The sequence below is a fragment of the Leuciscus leuciscus genome (assembly GCF_965113295.1).
Source record: "Leuciscus leuciscus genome assembly, chromosome: 21".
NCBI lineage: Eukaryota > Metazoa > Chordata > Actinopteri > Cypriniformes > Leuciscidae > Leuciscus > Leuciscus leuciscus.
Window position 1 is genome coordinate 18,794,739 of NC_138745.1, and position 17,112 is coordinate 18,811,850.

Here is a 17,112-nt window from a genome sequence, read left to right on the forward strand (position 1 = left end):
TGAATGTAAAAATGTCTGCAAAGTTTTAAAAATCAAAGTGCACGACAAATAAAATGATTGTCCCCTAAAAGAAAGGATCAATTCCGAACTGTGGAAATGAGTCGACAGCAATTCCAGTCTCACTTCCTGTTTGTTACATACCAACGTAACATATTTGCATAATACCAGCGTATGATCTTCACTGGCTGCCCATGAACAACGTCTACTTTGACCCGTTCTCAAACACTGTAGTTGTAGCTGAGGCTTAGAAGAGGTTGGTTTGTGTTGTCGACAGGTCGAGATGATGCTGTTTTCTGTGCTGTGAATCCACTTTGCATGCATTTCATAAGGATGAGGACTCGCGCTGGAATTGATACGGAAAAACTAACGCCATCGTTACTGTTCGTATTACTGTGCCTCAAGCGCTGAGGAAGCCTCTGAAGCTGAAATTCTGATTTCCAACACGCGCTGTAAGTGGTCAACTAATCACAACAGACTGGGCCGTCTGACCAATCAGAGCAGAGTAGACTCTTGGAAAGGAGGGGTTTAGAGAGACTGAATCTTCGAACGTGCATTGTATATTATGAGAAAATTTAAATGTTTTTTGACCTTGGATTCATGTAAAACTACTGTTGGAGACCAATTAGGAACCATTAAAATAGCATAATATGGGTACCTTAACTATCTTTTTATTGTAGTCAGAGGGTTTAAATGAACAATAGCCAGATTGTATGTTCAATAGTCTCAGATCTGTTTTCAGAGTCACAGGTCCACCTCTCCGTTATATCCATTCAGTCTTGCCCTGGGCTGGTGGGCTTCAGAGACCCCATATCTCCATCTTAAACTGTTTTCCAGCTGCCACATACTGCAGGTCTTGCATCAATGTCCAAATTGGTATTCTCAGTATGACGTGTTTGAAATGGTAAAACATAAGTCCTTAAGTAGAAATATGGAAATGGAAGAGTCGGGTCTAGGTCTTCTGGGTGTTGGAGCTTCTGAGAAACTGTGAATAATGCAGGGTGCGAGGAGAAAGTCGCAGGCTCGGAAAAAGAGCTGCATCGCAAATTAAGGGATAAATGAAAAATGGAATGAGACAGCTGAAAATGGTGGAGGAGTCGCTAGCGAAAAAACGGCGCTTTAAATGGTTGTGGTGTCACGCACAGAGCAGCAGAAGTAGGGCAGAGGCGGATGGGTCTCTTCACTGTTGATACGCTATGAAACGGCTGCAATGGAGCAGCTGAAAAATTCATCTGAAGTGGTCTGGATGGAGATGGAGGCCATGTGATCAATGTCACAGTGCAGTTGCACAGGACTCCTCATATCCGAATGCAATTTAAAAGAGGGTCGAAACTGTAAGAGGCCCTTAAGATATACAAATAAAATCATGCCCAAATAATTGGCTGGTTTCCTTCTTAAATACCCATTCAGATTTGGAGGTGAGGATGTTTTCCACAGAGATTTAAGTTGATTTATTCTCTGGCTGGCTCCAGTCAATGTAGGCTCTCATTTAACTGCTTCTCTGTCAAATCATAGTTATTTTAAAGCCACTTCAACAAGACATGGCTTTTTGGACTCTTTTAAGTGTTATTCTGTTTTGTGTCAGGACTGTGAGAAAACCCATGTGTTCAGAAAAACACTGCTCCTGGGAGAGACATTACAGCCATTTCTTGAAATTCCTTAAACCCTTCTGATCTTTCATTTTTAGTGGGCTATGTTTCTCATTTGTAACTTTTTTTTCTTCTTCTGCGTACATCTTTGTTTTGTAGAACATATCATATTCAGTTGGAGGTTTTGTAACGTTTTGTGACCCGGCTAAATCTATATTCTTTGGTTTGTGTTCATAATTTTAAAGCAAATGAATCATCTAGCAGAGGTGCAGTTCTTATATTTAGGTTCTTCATAATTTTAGATGTAGTTATGGTGCTTTTGGGACTGAACTATGACTGAGCTGACTATCCAGGGCAATTTGTGTAAATTGTCCACATAATTGCAGTGCGTACAATGTATGCCACATCATATAGGCCTACACCATTGTTCAAAATTTTGGGGTCAGTAAGATTTTTATTTTTATTTTAAAGAAATGTATTCTTTTATTCAGCAAGGATGCGTTAAATTGATTTTAAGTGACAGTAAAGACATTTATAATGTTACAAAAATAATTCTATTTCAAATAGATGCTGTTCTTTTAACTTTCAAAAAAAATGCATCCCGGTGTCCACAAAAATATTAAGTTGCACAACTGTTTTCAACAATTTTGATAATAATAAATGTTTTTTTGAGCACCCACTCAACATATTAGAATGATTTCTGAAGGATCATGTGACACTGAAGAACGGAGTAATTGCTGCTGAAAATTCAGCTTTGCCATCACAGGAATAAAGTACATTTTAAAATATATTAAACTGCAGAATTTTTTTTAAATAAACTGTAATAATAATATTTATTTGATTATTTTACTGTATTCTTCTTGATCCTTTGAACCTTGGTGAGCATAAGACTTTTAAAAACCTTAAGAAATTGAACCAACCCCAAACTTTTGAACGATAGTGTATATACAACTAAAATGGTTTGGAAAAAAGCTCATTCTCAAAATTGATAGTACTAACACGTAGATAAAATATGTTCATTTTGTCTTGATTGTCCTGTGCCATGATGTCACTGTTTTAGCGGCTCTGTTTGTAGTGTCGGCTGCTGGACAGTTGGGGGCAGCAGGCAGGTATGAGCCACTGGCACTTGCAAGATGCAATCTGGAAATCATTTTCACAGATTCTAGCTGCACACTGAAAAAAATGAATGCCTCACGCTTCCTGCTTCATTTACAGCACGATTTCACAGAAGTATCTATTGACCTCCATTTTTAGGTCTTTAGGTCTAATTTGTGTGAAAAAAAAATGATCAATGGAAAAGCAAAATGATTGGAATTGTTTTAATGCCAATTTTGGACGTTGAAAGAGTCATGTAAGCAACCATAACTCGAAGAATATGTTTTTTATTTTACTTTGATTATTCACTCCAAAATCTGTGCTCTCTTTGTCAGATTCCATGCAGTTTAGTGGACAACACAAATAAAAAATAAAAAAAAGAATCCAACAAGAAAATCCAAAATGCCCCAGAAAAACCTGTAGATGATAAAATTCAATAATGACATTCAGAAAAAAAATAGGCTTTACTTTTTCATAGCTCTTTTTTTATATATCATAGACTTGCAAAGATATTTATTGCAAGTTATATTTTTTTTAATTGTTTTATATCAAGGTCTGATTATGAAGTAAAAAAAAAAAAAAAGATATTTTAATCACATAGTTCATATTCCACATGAATGTTGTCTATTCTCAGCTTTCAGCAAAGATTGCATTATGTTTTATGGTATAATGCCGACCTGAACATTTTTTTACAAGTAGGATTTGCAGAAGTTTGCAAAGTGCAAAATTAGCTTAATTTAAGACGACCTACATCTTGAACAGTTCTTTACATGGTTGTTACATCCGCTCATAGTTTGTATGTGGTTACAGTATATTAGCAGAATAGCCATAGAAACCAATGAAATCCAGAGCAGCCATATTTCTTTTAACCTGAATGCAGTGACAGTCACGTCCTCTCATTCATTGGACTTTAGTTTTCCCAGCGGCTTTCCATGTGCTGAGGAAATATGAGCGTGTATCATTTGCAAAAGATGAATGAACTCTATGCGTGCCGCTGGGCTGTGGCGTGCCTGATGTGGATCGGAGCCCTCTCTGGACTTGACTCTGATTTGTTTCCTCTAATATATTACTGAACATTTTGGGTTAGCGGTTTGACTAGGGTTATGGAACATACGTTTGGGCCAGAGGTGCTTTGCCAACTCTAGTGCATTCTGTTGCAGCCGACTTCCTGACAGATTCTGCACTTTTCTTGGCCAGAAATTCCCCTCCTTAACATTTGGATGTTTTTCATTGTGTTCTGCAACACTTTCTTCCTTAATTCTTTCATTCGAGCTTTCTTCTGTCACTGCTCCACCAGCTGTCAGAAATTAACATGAGAGAATGGGATGCAGCTTTTGCAAGCGCTGAATTGGATTTACATAACATGTTTGAGCGCTCTCAGACGTCTGATTTCCTTCATAGTAACTCCACAGTCACTTCGGGGAAGTTTTTGAGCCTAGGACACATGCCACACGCATACACACACCCTAACGCAAACTATGGAGAGTGCATTTTTGAACATAAAACACTGGGTCTGGCTCTTCCTGCTCATCAGAGTATGTAATCTATAACAGGTGGTCGGGCCTGTTCTCCAACGACACAGTAAGAGGCTGAACAAGTACATTTCAAAATTAGAATCTGATCAGAAATCACTTCCACTTTGGCAAGCTTGCTTAAGCCTATGCAGAACCATTTCTGCTTTTGTGGTTAAAGACAGAGAAGACCCTAAAGAGGAAGTTGACCCAGTGCCTATACAAAAACGGTTTAGATGTTCTGCTCTTTAACCAAAGTAAAAATTTGAGCAAATACTTCCCAAACTATCTAGTTTTTTATTATATACAATACTGTTCAAAAGTCTAGCATTAGTAAGATTTGGGGTTTTTTTAAAGCAGGGATGCATTAAATTGATGGAAATTGACTGTAAAGACATTTATAATGTTAAAAATTTCTGTTCTTTCTATTCATCAAAATACTGGAAAAAAAAACCTTCTTTCATCATTGATAATAATAATAAATGCACTAAATCAGCATATTAGAATGATTTCTGAAGTCATGTGATACTGACGACTGGAGTAATGGCTGCTGAATATTAAACTTTGCTTCATTTACAGAAATAAATTACATTTTAAAATGTAAATTATATTTGGCAATAATTCTGCTTTTACTGTATTTTCAATCAAATGAATGCAGCCTTAAAGAGCATTAGAGACTTCTTTCACAAACAAATCTTACATGCCGCAAACTTTTGAATGATAATGCATTTTAACATGTTGGCCCCGACTGAGCCTGGGTTCTCCCAGGGTTTTTTTCCTCCATTCTGTCACCTTGATGGAGTTTTGGTTCCTTGCCACTGTCGCCTTGGCTTTTGGTTGCTTAGTTGGGGACATTTAATATTCAACAATATTATTGATCTGCCTTACTTAAGGTGGACGATGACGCAATTTTCTTCTAGAAACAAACTTTGTTGTATTATTTTAATGTTATCACTGTTCACAAATCGTCCACCTTAAGTGTTATCACTGTGAAGCTGCTTTGATACAATTTGTATTGTAAAAAGTGCTATATAAATGAAGGTGACTTGACTTGACTTGACTTGACTTGATGTGCTAGTTCCCTGCTGTGAAACTATTTCTTTAAAAATTTTATTTTACTAATGCTTAATGCTTAATGCTCATACTTGAGGATTTGGTTTGTGATTCCAAGCAGCTGTTTAGTTTTAAAGTCACACTCTAATCTAGGCAGTCCAAAATTTACATTCGCCTTCCAAGTGCTAAATGACCACTTTCTAACCTCTTTATATGAGATTAAAGCTGTGAATCATAACTCCTGATTCACTCAATGATAGTTTATGGACCACTTACAGATGCATTTATGCAAACTGCAGCTTGATGCAAGGATGACAAAGGCAAAATTGATGTCTGCATATAGAAGCCATTGACTCAATTGCCCGTTCCGTTACTCAGTTACTCGTGCCCACACCCTTTCCTATTATGTGCTTTTACTTCCTGTCCTGCCCGCGTGCAGGTCTGTCAGGGTGCCCCATCTTAGCAAGCCTTTGTGCTATAAGTGATTACATCATTGTGCTGAAATAGGGCATTTTTGCAGCTAACCTCCGTGTGGCCGACAGTAACACACAGCCCGGATCCCCTGCCGGCCTTGAAACTCTGCTGATGTTGAGAAACATGATTCTTCATTTCTAATGAAATTAAAGCTCTATTTTTGGCAGGCTCGCTCTCTCATGTGGTAATCAGTCTTCCTGGCTGCGTTATTTGATTTGGGGCCTGGCTGTGCGAGATAGGTAGCATGCTGATTATTTCCTTGTTTTAGAGTTGAATTTAAAGAGCGGTTGTTAATCAGCAGATATGATAAAAGGCATGACAGGATGCGCCATTAAACTTAAAACGGTGCTTCTTTTGTTCCCCTCCACCAAACATAAATATCTGAGCATTTTGTTAGGCTAGCAATTACCTTGAGCTCCGTCCCGTGCTCGGAATACAATAAATGTGTCAAGTTACATCATCCTCCTCTTGGTTAGAGATTCTCTTTTTGTCTCTCATCGAGTGGCTGTCTGGGTCTGCTGCTTTCAAGTCTGGCATGATGTAATCCCTTGTTCTGACTCCTGACAGAAAGGCACGCTTATTTCCCCTGCACTGTCTGGGTGTTGTGCGCTAAAAGGATACTTAGTCCTCATCTCTCCACAGTTCTCTCAAAGGCACTCAGGAGACCAAACAATGGAGGCATAGTTTTTTTTTTCTTCTTCTTCTTCATCACTCTCTCTCTCTCTCTCTCTCTCTCTCTCTCTCTATCTCTCTCTCTCTCTCTCTCTCTCTCTCTCTTTTTATAATTGGGTCTCTTAACCCTGTCAAAGGAGCTCTCGGTTTGTTGCTGACACTGTGATGTACCTTTGTTTTGTGAGTCACCTTTTGACACATCAGACTGATTTGACAGATCATGTAAATTTTGTATCAAAACAATGCTGTATTAAAGTTTTTACCTTTAGTGAATAAGTAGTTAATTTGGATTAATATGTCTTTTATTTAGAATTGTGAATAGGAGTGCCACTTGAAAATAAAATGAAGAAATCAGTGCATTTAAAAAGAAATAAAAATTGACAAAAGAAATAAATGACATTAATTGACATCTAAAACAGTTGCTTTAATTCATATTTAAAAGAAATTGTTGAATTGTGAAAATAATGTCTATAGATGTGCATTTAAAAAAAAAATGCAAAATTACATTTTTATAAAGTATTTACGAATTGATTTTCTTTATCTATTTACCTTTATGGTAATGTGGTGGCCATCATGCATGAAAGGGACGTGTCTTCATTGTTTGGTCCCATGTGTCAAGTCGCTTTCATTTATATAGCGCTTTTAACAATATAGATTGTTTCAAAGCAGCTTTACAGTGATAATGGGAAATTTAATTAACAGAGATTGTTTGGGCTTTACAGCAGCTCTAGAATAAAGTTATTGTCCAGCTAAAGTTAGTTTTGATTGATTCACTTCCGTTGCAAAGATCATTAGTTATTAACTTAGGGGCCGCTAACACGACACCGTTCTAACAGAAAACCCTTAACGCTCTCCGGCCTGCTCATTTGCACAACAACAGTGCCTGGTGGCTCGAGAACGCAAACCTTGAAATGGGTTCCAAGGTGCAAGCGTTGAAAATCTTTGAACAATTTTATCATCTAAAAATTGAACTGGTTGACACTTCAGGAATGCGTTGTCGTCGTGTCCAGGCTCAGGTCCTTCATCAGATCTGGATACGGCCTGAATTCGGCGAACTGAGGTAAACTTCGGGATAAACAGAAAGATTAATATTAGCGTAGACGCCATTCTTCTTATGATGTAACAAGCACATCATTGTTCCCGGTTCCGGCTGACCTAATCTATGCAGCCTAACATTGAATTATAGAAGTCTATAATGTGTTATGTGTATGCCAGGTTAAAGAGATGTGTTTTTAGTCTAGATTTAAACTGACAGAGTGTGTCTGCTTCCCGGACAATGTTAGGAAGACAGTTCCAAAGTTTAGGTGCTAAATAGGAAAAGGATCTACCGCCAGCAGTCGCTTTTGATATTCTAGGTATTATCAACTGGCCGGAATTTTGAGATTGTAATAGACGTGAAGGACTATAATGCGTTAAGAGCTCGCTCAAGTACTGCGGAGTTAAACCATTTAGTGCTTTGTAAGTAATCAGCAATACTTAATGTATACAATGTTTAATAGAGAGCCAATGCAGTGTTGACAGAACTGGGCTAATATGGTCATACTTCCTGGTTCTAGTAAGAACTCTAGCTGCTGTGTTTTGGACCAGCTGTAGTTTGTTTATTAAGCGTGCAGGGCAACCACCCATAATAGCATTACAATAATCTAGCCCTGATGTCATGTATGCATTAACTAACTGTTCCGTATTTGTCATTGAAAGCATATGTCGTAATTTCATTTAGATATAAGTTGGAAGAATGCGGTTTTACAGATAATAGAAACGTGACTTTGAAATGAAAGATTGGTATCAAAGAGCACACCCAGGTTCCTAACCGACGACGAAGACTTGACAGAGCAGCCATCAAGTGTTAGACAGTAATCTAGGTTATTACATGAGGAAGGTTTTTATCCAATAATTAGAATCTCGTTTTTTTTTTTTCAGAATTAAGAAGTAGGAAATTGCTAGTCATCCAGTTTTTTATATCAACTATGCATATATCAGCTATGCATGTGTGAACTTTCCAATGATTTTTTTTTTTTTTTTTGAGTTTTATCCTCACCCTTATGTTGTTCCAAACCTGTATGAGTTTCTTTCTTCTTTTGAACACAAAGATATTTAGAGTAATGTTGGTAACCAGGCAGTTAACGGCAGCCATTGACTTCCATTGTATTTTTTTTCCCCTACTATATGGAAGTCAATAGCTACTGTCAACTGTTTGATTACCAACATTCTTTAAAATATCATCTTTTGTGTTCAACAGAAGAAAGAAAACTCATACAGGTTTGAAACAACTTGAGGGTGAGTAACTAATGACAACATTTTTATTTTTTAAGAAACGCAACAGGCCAATGCAGAAATTTAAAAATGCGTTACTAATTGTATTATTATTTACAGTTATTAATTTGTTACATTTAATTAACATGTTAAACATAAGTATAATAAATGTTTCTATGTATATATATTTTTAGTCTAAAAAAGTGATTTAATTTATTATTTAACCAACAGTTACATTTGACTACACTTTTAAACATGAAAGTGATAGTTCACCCAAAAATGCTAATTCTGTCATCATTCATTTTCATCATCATTCCAAATCTGTATGAATGTCTTATGAAGAAAATATTTTTAAAAAAATGTCTCAGTGGTTTTCTTTTTTTCCATCCATAAAATGGAAGTCAGTGGTCAACCAAAATGTTTGGTTATCATCATTCTTCAAAATATCTTCTTTAATGTTCTTTAAAAGAAAGAAAGTCATAGAGTTTTGAAATGACATTTGCATTTTTGGGTGAGCAATTAACTTTTTTAAAGGGATACTCCACTTTAAAATGAAAATTCTGTCATCATATACTCACCCTCATGTTGTTTCAAACCTGTATGAATTTCTTTTTCTGCTGAACAGAAAGGAAGATATTTAGAAGAATATCAGTAACCAGACTTCATAATCATTGACTTCCATAGTATATTTTTTTTCCTACTATGGAAGTCAATGGTATCTAAAACTGTCTGGTTACTCACATTCTTCTAGATATCTTCCTTTCTGTTCAGCAGAAGAAAGAAATTCATACAGGTTTGAAACAACATGAGGGTGAGTATATAATGACAGAATTTCCATTTTTCAGTGGAGTATCCCTTTAAGTGTAGTATCCCTTTAATTAATAAAATAATTTGAGATATACATTTTTAATTGTTAGTTTAAAAAGTGGTTTGTTTATTTACCTTTTTTAAATTGATAAATTGATAAACTGATAATTATTTTCAAGTTGAACATCCAAATGAGAACAGGGCTTGTTTAAGGATATCAACCAGAGCATGCATCACACATGTTTGTTGCAGAAACATATACACATTTTTTGCATACATTTCAACGTTTCTTCATACAAACCTCATTCAGGAAACTGTGCATAAAAAGAGGAAGATGTAAAATGCACAAAGCTAAAATTAGAGGCACACCCAGAAAAGAAGACACTATAGTCAAGCATGTGAGAAATTGAGGCCAAACCTCAGAATTGTGAGTGTAAAATCCTCCGCTGCCTGAAGAGCCTCATTGTGACTTCAGAGGCTTGAGATAATCTCACCCCTGGTGTGCCAAGAGCGAATGCCATTTTTGGGTAGTGCCATGATCTGTATTTGGATTAGAACAGAAGATTAATGAGCAGTGAATTGCCCTCTAAATTAAGAGGAATTTGTGATGCAGAGAAAGAGCTTCTTTTGACAAGGCCGGTAACGGCTCTGGCTAAGTCGTGCTCCTAATAGCAGTTCCCTTGCCAAGCCTTCTTAAAACTGAAATGATCTTTCATGAGTAATGGCGGCTCTTGCACATTTGCATGTCAGTTCTCTGCTTCGTCTGTTTCATCATGCGCTCCCGATTTAACTTCAGCTATGCTGCACAAAAAATAACCGTCTGCCCTTTTAAAATAGAGCTTGTTCTGTGCGAATTTTTTTATCTTCTTCTTCTTTTAAATACAGGAAGAATGTGTGTTTTAAACTGGTTAGTCATATTTGAGGAAGGACATAATACCACATTATGATGTTTTTGTAAAAGCTCTTTGTACACCCTTCTCTAAGACCTGCCTTAAAACGTTACTTGCTACCTTTATAACTCTTGCCAATCTCCATTTTGTCAGCTTTTGTTCTATTCTAATGGAGAATATGTGTATTAGGATAGTTTTAAACACTATTTCACATAAATTATCCAAAAATATGGCGTTGCAAGGTCACTTATTGTTACTTTTTTGTTTCTTTCCATGCTATGAAAAGGGACGAGGGATATTTGGTCATCAAATCTGTTACAGGCTGTACCATGGTTTTAGCAACCTAGGGAACAAATGTGCCTCTACCTACATTTTTGCAAAACTTCAAAAACGAATCTGCACATACAATTCACTGCCGTTTCTAGGTGAAATGAACACTTGTGGCAGTAAAACACCAATAACTTTTATTCCTTTTCACACAAATTATGATTGCAGGGGAATATCAGCAATTTCATAAATACTTATTTTGTTTACGAGTCAAGTTTAAATTAAATGTTTGCTTTTGTTAATGCTATCGGTTTAGGTTAAGGGTAGGGTTTAGTGTAGGTGATACAATATTTTCAAACCCAATAGACCAATAACATTTTGCATTTTCGAACTGCCATGATACGTACAACAAACAACTTAATAAAACGTCGCAGATTCATAATCAGCTGTTTCCTGAACTCTCTTTTAGCGCCACTCACTATACAATCATATTGAAAGTTTCGCAAAAGATGCAAGAAGCAACATTATCATTTTACAAAAATGTCGCCACAGTCATGTTTTTACAATGAGCCTTGGCTGGATTTTAGATAGTTTCAAATTTTTTTGCATTACATCCGTAAAGCATTGTAACACTCCTGAAGTAATTTACTATAATTTAGATAACCAAATTGATTGCGTTGCCACACTAAAGCAGCTTTTATTTGCTCTCTGAATGAGTCTGGAGTTAGAAATGGGACATATTGATTTCCTATACCACATCACTGAAAGTCCACTGCAGCGCCAGACACTCCATACACATTTATGATGAAGGCTTTTAGCATTGTCCATTAGTTAAAAACAGACTTTTACACTATAACATAGATTTCAGTTCACCATGTTGGGGCAAAATATTCTGTAAAAGAAATAGGTCACCTTTGACCCACTGCTTAAAATAACATGTGGCTTGACGTCAGCGCCGAAGCCCTCAGGTAGCTGCCCTAAATGTCTCTGTTTGGTCCCAAATTATACTCGAGCTATCTATGAAACAAACCGCACGGTCGTGTTGGCAGTCGCCTTGTTTATCCAGCAGCTATTTCAGCTGACATCAGAGCGGTTTCGTCTTCATTTACCTGGCTACACAAAAGTGTCCATTATTGCCCTGTTTGCAGGGAAACCGAAAAAAAAAGTCCCTCCAGCGAAAAACATTAATAAACATCCCTGAAAACCTGTGCCGCTTTAAAGTGGCCTACAGCTGTGGAGGTACATCCGTCTCTCTAGCGGCCAGGGCTCAAACTCCGGATATAAAGAGCTGAGAAATTTTCATTTATAGCATCGGCCAAAGCCTGCGGTTTATGGATGATCTGTAGTTGGCCCACAGATTCCTCTGTGTTCTGGGCCAGTGCTGTAGGAGAAAACCTGGATATGTTTTACAGTGAGGGCCATTATCTCTAATGTGTATATAAGCTTCTTTAATAGATGGAGAACATCCTCAAGAACATCTTGTTGTGGATGAATTACAGCGCACACTACAGCTCTTTGCATGTTTAATCACATTTGGCTGACATATGAAAAGATTGAGCATGTGTTAAAGACTTTGCCGCATTCTAAACCAAAAATGCCCTCAATTGAAGTTCTTTTCAGGCTAAGACTTGAAGGGCAAAACCTCATTCACAAGATCAGCATTTAAGTGAATCCAGCGAACATGGAGGCCTATTTATGAATCACCTTTAATAAAATCACATGGCAAATAAGAGTGATGATTTATCATTGTTTGGATACTAAAAGTTTTCAGACAACTTGGAGGCATCTATAATGTCGCTTTACTTCTTTAATTGCGTACATGAGATGAAGTGCTTTCACATTCAGGTGGTTTGGCAGCGCTAGCTTCAGCTTGCCTTGGCACCAGGCGCACATCACATTGGCTTTGTTTTTTCAAGTGACTCAAAGTTAACCTGGCTCTCGGTGACCAGTTGGAAAAGCGATTCAGGTCTCTTCTCTCCCAACGTGCTGTACATCATCCCAATCACATGACATTTGAGCAAATGCGTGTTGAAACGTGGTCCATTAGGAGCTACGGCTAATGATGGACCTCTCGCTCCTGTTCAAATCCCCTTTGAAGCTGAATGGTGTCAGGCCCCCTCCACTTCACCCAGACTAATAAATACTTCTTATTTTTGGACACAGTTCACCAACAAGTGCATTAAATGTTAGATAAACAACACTCGACTCCCTTTTTGGTTTTGTTTTATTTGGGGGGGGGGGGGGGGGGGGGGTTTCTCTCGTCCTTTTTATTTTCGGGAAGCTTTCCAGAACCTCTCAGGCAAATATTAAATCAACCTTTAAAGGGCTGAGAGATCATAAATTGGGAAATGGTTCAGCTCTCTTGTGCACTCTGTGTAGCCTTCCAGTATGCGGTGCTGCTGTGTGGCGTCCCCAGAGGGAAGCAGCAAAGGCCAGCCCTTCCAGGGAACAATGATGAATGCTTGGGAGTTGGTGCACTTGCAACAATGTTGCCTCAAACAATCAAACAATGCCAATGTGAAAAAAATGACCACCCAAATTCAAAAATAAACTTGTTTTGGATTTCTCTGCATGCTGGATGTGGCATTTTATTTCATTCAGTATTTTAGTTTGAGTCAACCCAGTATGTAATTTATCATTTGGCCAAATCTGTACGCAGTCCACGATACTTTGCTGCACATTTGAAGATAGCCTTTTTGTGAATGCTGTTTCTTCTGAATGACATTAAATAAACAATTAAAATGTAATGTTGGGCTTTTTACTTTGCCATATTTCTGCAAATTTGTATTAATTAATGCTGCTAAAACAACAGTTTGCACAGTAATGCAACCTCTTTCATAATTTACTTACCTGTATGCTGTTATTTTATTTATTTTGTTATTATTTTGTGCATGAGACTTTTCTGTTCGAGGAAAAAAAAGTCATACTGGTTTGGAACAACACGAGGGTGAGGTATACTCCACTCCAAAGTGAGAAAATTATCTCATAATTTGCTTACCCTCATGCCATTCCAGATGTATAAGACTTTCTTTCTTCATACGAGCACAAACAAAGATTTTTGGAAAAATAATCAATCTGTGTGAGTCCATATAATGCAAGTGTACGGGACCTCCAAAGTTGATGCTTCAAAAACAACACAAAGCAAACACGACGGTAATGTTCAACAACTTTGTTTGAATGGCTTAAACTCATACTCTTTGTGTTTTTTTGAAGAGTTAACTTTGAAGGTCCCGTACGCAATTTTCATTTTGGTGCGTACTGCACCTTTAAAACCGCTGCAGAGTTGACCCCTCATTTTTCACAAAGGTCCCTTTTGTAATTGCTTCCCCAGCGCTGAACACCAATGAGTCCTAATTAGTCTACTTGACCATGGGACAGTTACACCTCCTAAAAGAGGTTTATATCACATCCCCTGACACCCTGCACTGATGTCTCCAATTAGGCCAATTGTTGAGAAGAAGAAAAACTTGATCCCCAAGACCTATTCCTTTAGGGAATATTCACATGTATTCCATAACCACTGCTGGAATGGTCCCAGCTGACTCTGTGTGCTTAGAAATGACACATTAGCAGCCAAAATATGTACTTTGTTTCGTGAGAAAATGCCCTTGTATAGTAATTCATCACCTTCTGCCTTTTACCCCTCAATGATTGCCTGTGAACCAGAGAGCTTGTCGCAAAATAACACTGGATTTATATTTTCAAGCCAAGCAGCATTTATAATGTGTAACCAGCCCAGCAAATGACATGAAGCTCTGCATGAAATCACAACCCAAATGTTTACATGCAAATAGCACTTTTCATCAGCGTCATTTGTTATGTTAACTATTGCTAATTATATCCGCAAGCTCATTTGAAAATGGCACATTTCCTTGTTCTAAAATAGAGGCTTCCTGATATAAGCAGGTTTGAAAAAAAAATATGGCTCTGTCCCAAAACACAGTGAGCTGTCTTGCTGTCTACAGCCTACATAGGCAGCCATTTAAGGGAGCATTCTGAAATGGAATCTCATGAGTGACTGATTTGAAACTTTCTACACAACTCTATGAGTAATTTGAGATTCTGTCTGTGTGTGTGTGTGTGTGTGTGTGGGGAGATGTAATGCAGATGTGCATAACTTCCTGGGCTTCAGCCAGATTCACTCCTACAGGTTCCCTTGGGTCCTTACTTTTCTAATCACCCCGTAGCTCAGTAATTCTCCACCCCCTTATCCGAACACACACACATACGTGCTTAAGAGAGGAAGATTTAGAAGGAAGCCTCATATCTCATGCTTTAGCATGAGACCACCAGACCTTTGGTACTTTTGTACACACAACCTCTGCATTTAAGTTCTAGATTAAAGGAAATGCTAGATGTTATTTTTTTTGTTAAAAGTTGTTTGGTGACTATGTAAGTGCAGTCACTGTGCAGAAACATATTGTAGGACTCACTGTATTGATTAAGGATCGCTCTGTCAACATGCTGAGTTTCATGAACGTTTCACCCACTCCCACATCAAAGATCCAGGGGCCACAAGTGCAGGGTTCAACACATGCCCCCGAGCGGCCAACTGGAAAATGTTAACCTTCTCGTCCCAGAGCTGCACGCACACACGCTCACAGATACTAATGTAGTCACTCGCACAGCCAAACACGTGTCAATGACTAGCCTCGGGTTCCTGCTATAGAGCTGCGTACAGTTTGCTTTTTCAGGTTAGAAGAGGGAAATGCTTACAGTCAGGTGGCGGCTAATTTGCAGCCAGCTTATGATGCTTTGGGTTTTGCTGGGAGTAGGGTGTGGGTGTTGTGAGGTTTTGCGCTCATGCACGGCTGCACGCGAAGTCTGAGTCACGAGCGCAAAACCTCACAACACCCACCCCCTGTCGGTGATTGGTTGGAGCACTATTTATTTTGATTTTGAGTGGTTGGTGAAACCAATTGTTTTTGTGTGCAGATCTCAGAGGCTGCCTACAGAGACGCAGTTTTTTGACGGCCTGCTTATGGGGCGGGCAGCTAGCGGATCGTTAGGAAAGATTAGATGAATGTGATAATTTATGTTTGGGCCTGAAATCACTGATACAACCTTTAAGTGTGCTGTCAAATGTGCTGCATATGTGTGTCGGAAAGGTGGCGGTTAGTATTGCTCTATTTTCCTTTCTTCGTTTTATATACACTACTGGTCAAAAGTTTGAGGTCAGTAGGATTTTCTTTAAATAAATTATTATTTTTATTCAGCAAGGATGCCTTAAATCAGTGTTCTTCAACCCTGCTCCTGAAGGACCCCCAACACTGCACGTTTTCTTTGTCTCCCTAATCAAACACACCTGATTCAAATCATCAGCTCATTATCACATGGGTTAATGAGCTGATGAGTTGAATCAGGTGTGTTTGATTAGGGAGAAAAAGAAAACGTGCAGTGTTGGGGGTCCTTCAATTGATATAATTAAAATAAAATGCTGTTCTTTTGAACTTTTATATTAATCAAAGAATCTTGAGGGGGAAAAATTAAGCAGCACAACTGTTTTTTAATGTTTCTTGAGCACCAAATCAGCAAATGATTTCTGAAGGATCATGTGACCCTGAAGACTGGAGTAATGTCTGCTGAAAATTTCGCTGGGTCATTAATTAATATTGTATATGATCAAATAAATGCAGCCTTGGTCTTTCCAAAAAAAATCCCATATTCCAAATTTCCCAAACTCCCCCCCCCCCTAAATGTGTTTGTTCACACCCAGATTTGGTTAAAGTCCCCCTGTAGTCAACAAATTTATCCCTTAAAACTCATCTTTGATCACCCATATTTAAAAAAAAATTCCTGTGAAAAAAATTTATTCATGCCTGAAAATAGCTTGAATGTAACTCTACACCCTTGCTTCATTTAGTATATGCGGAAACATGAATATGCAAATTAGCCCTGCCTCCACTAAATCACGCAAGCTCTGGGGAGCGTTTCCCGAAAGCATCGTTAGCCAACTATGGTCGCAAGTTCCGTCGTTATCAGCAAAGTTCAACGAGTCGGTGTTTCCCGAAACCATCGTTCCAACGAACATTCGCAAACAGCATCGCAAAGTTGTGTGTTTGGAACGACAGCTCTCGAGCTGTGGTTAGAAGCATAGTTTCTAGATTGCATGACATGTGGACTAAATAAATCCTAATCTTGAGCAAAATAAGCAAGCTGTCATTCAGTACAACCTGTGTCTTTTATTTAGAATACATACAAATGTCATTTACGTCTTTGAGTTTTTCAAGAGATTTAAATCACCATTTTTGAAGAGTGTGCATGTGCGAACGTGCTCTACTAAGTAAGAACGAGCCTATGAACAAATCTGGAAATAAAGCAAAATAACTGAGAAAAATTTGAAATAGTCCTCAGGTGCCATGTCTGTAATTTATATCAAAACATCTTGCATTAATTCGATCTCTAACAGTTTCATTAAAATAAGTTATTACTCCAACACGTGTGTGACGTCATAAACCAACGTGGTTGAACGACCACTTTGCGACAATATGGTTTCGGGAAACA

General features: G+C 37.9%; 1 protein-coding gene across 4 annotated transcripts in view; it reads left to right on the forward strand.

Annotated features, from left to right (window-relative positions):
- The window catches only part of rnls (renalase, FAD-dependent amine oxidase), a 62,218-nt gene that overhangs the window by 8,340 nt on the left and 36,766 nt on the right, over positions 1-17,112 (forward strand). The window lies entirely within an intron of this gene.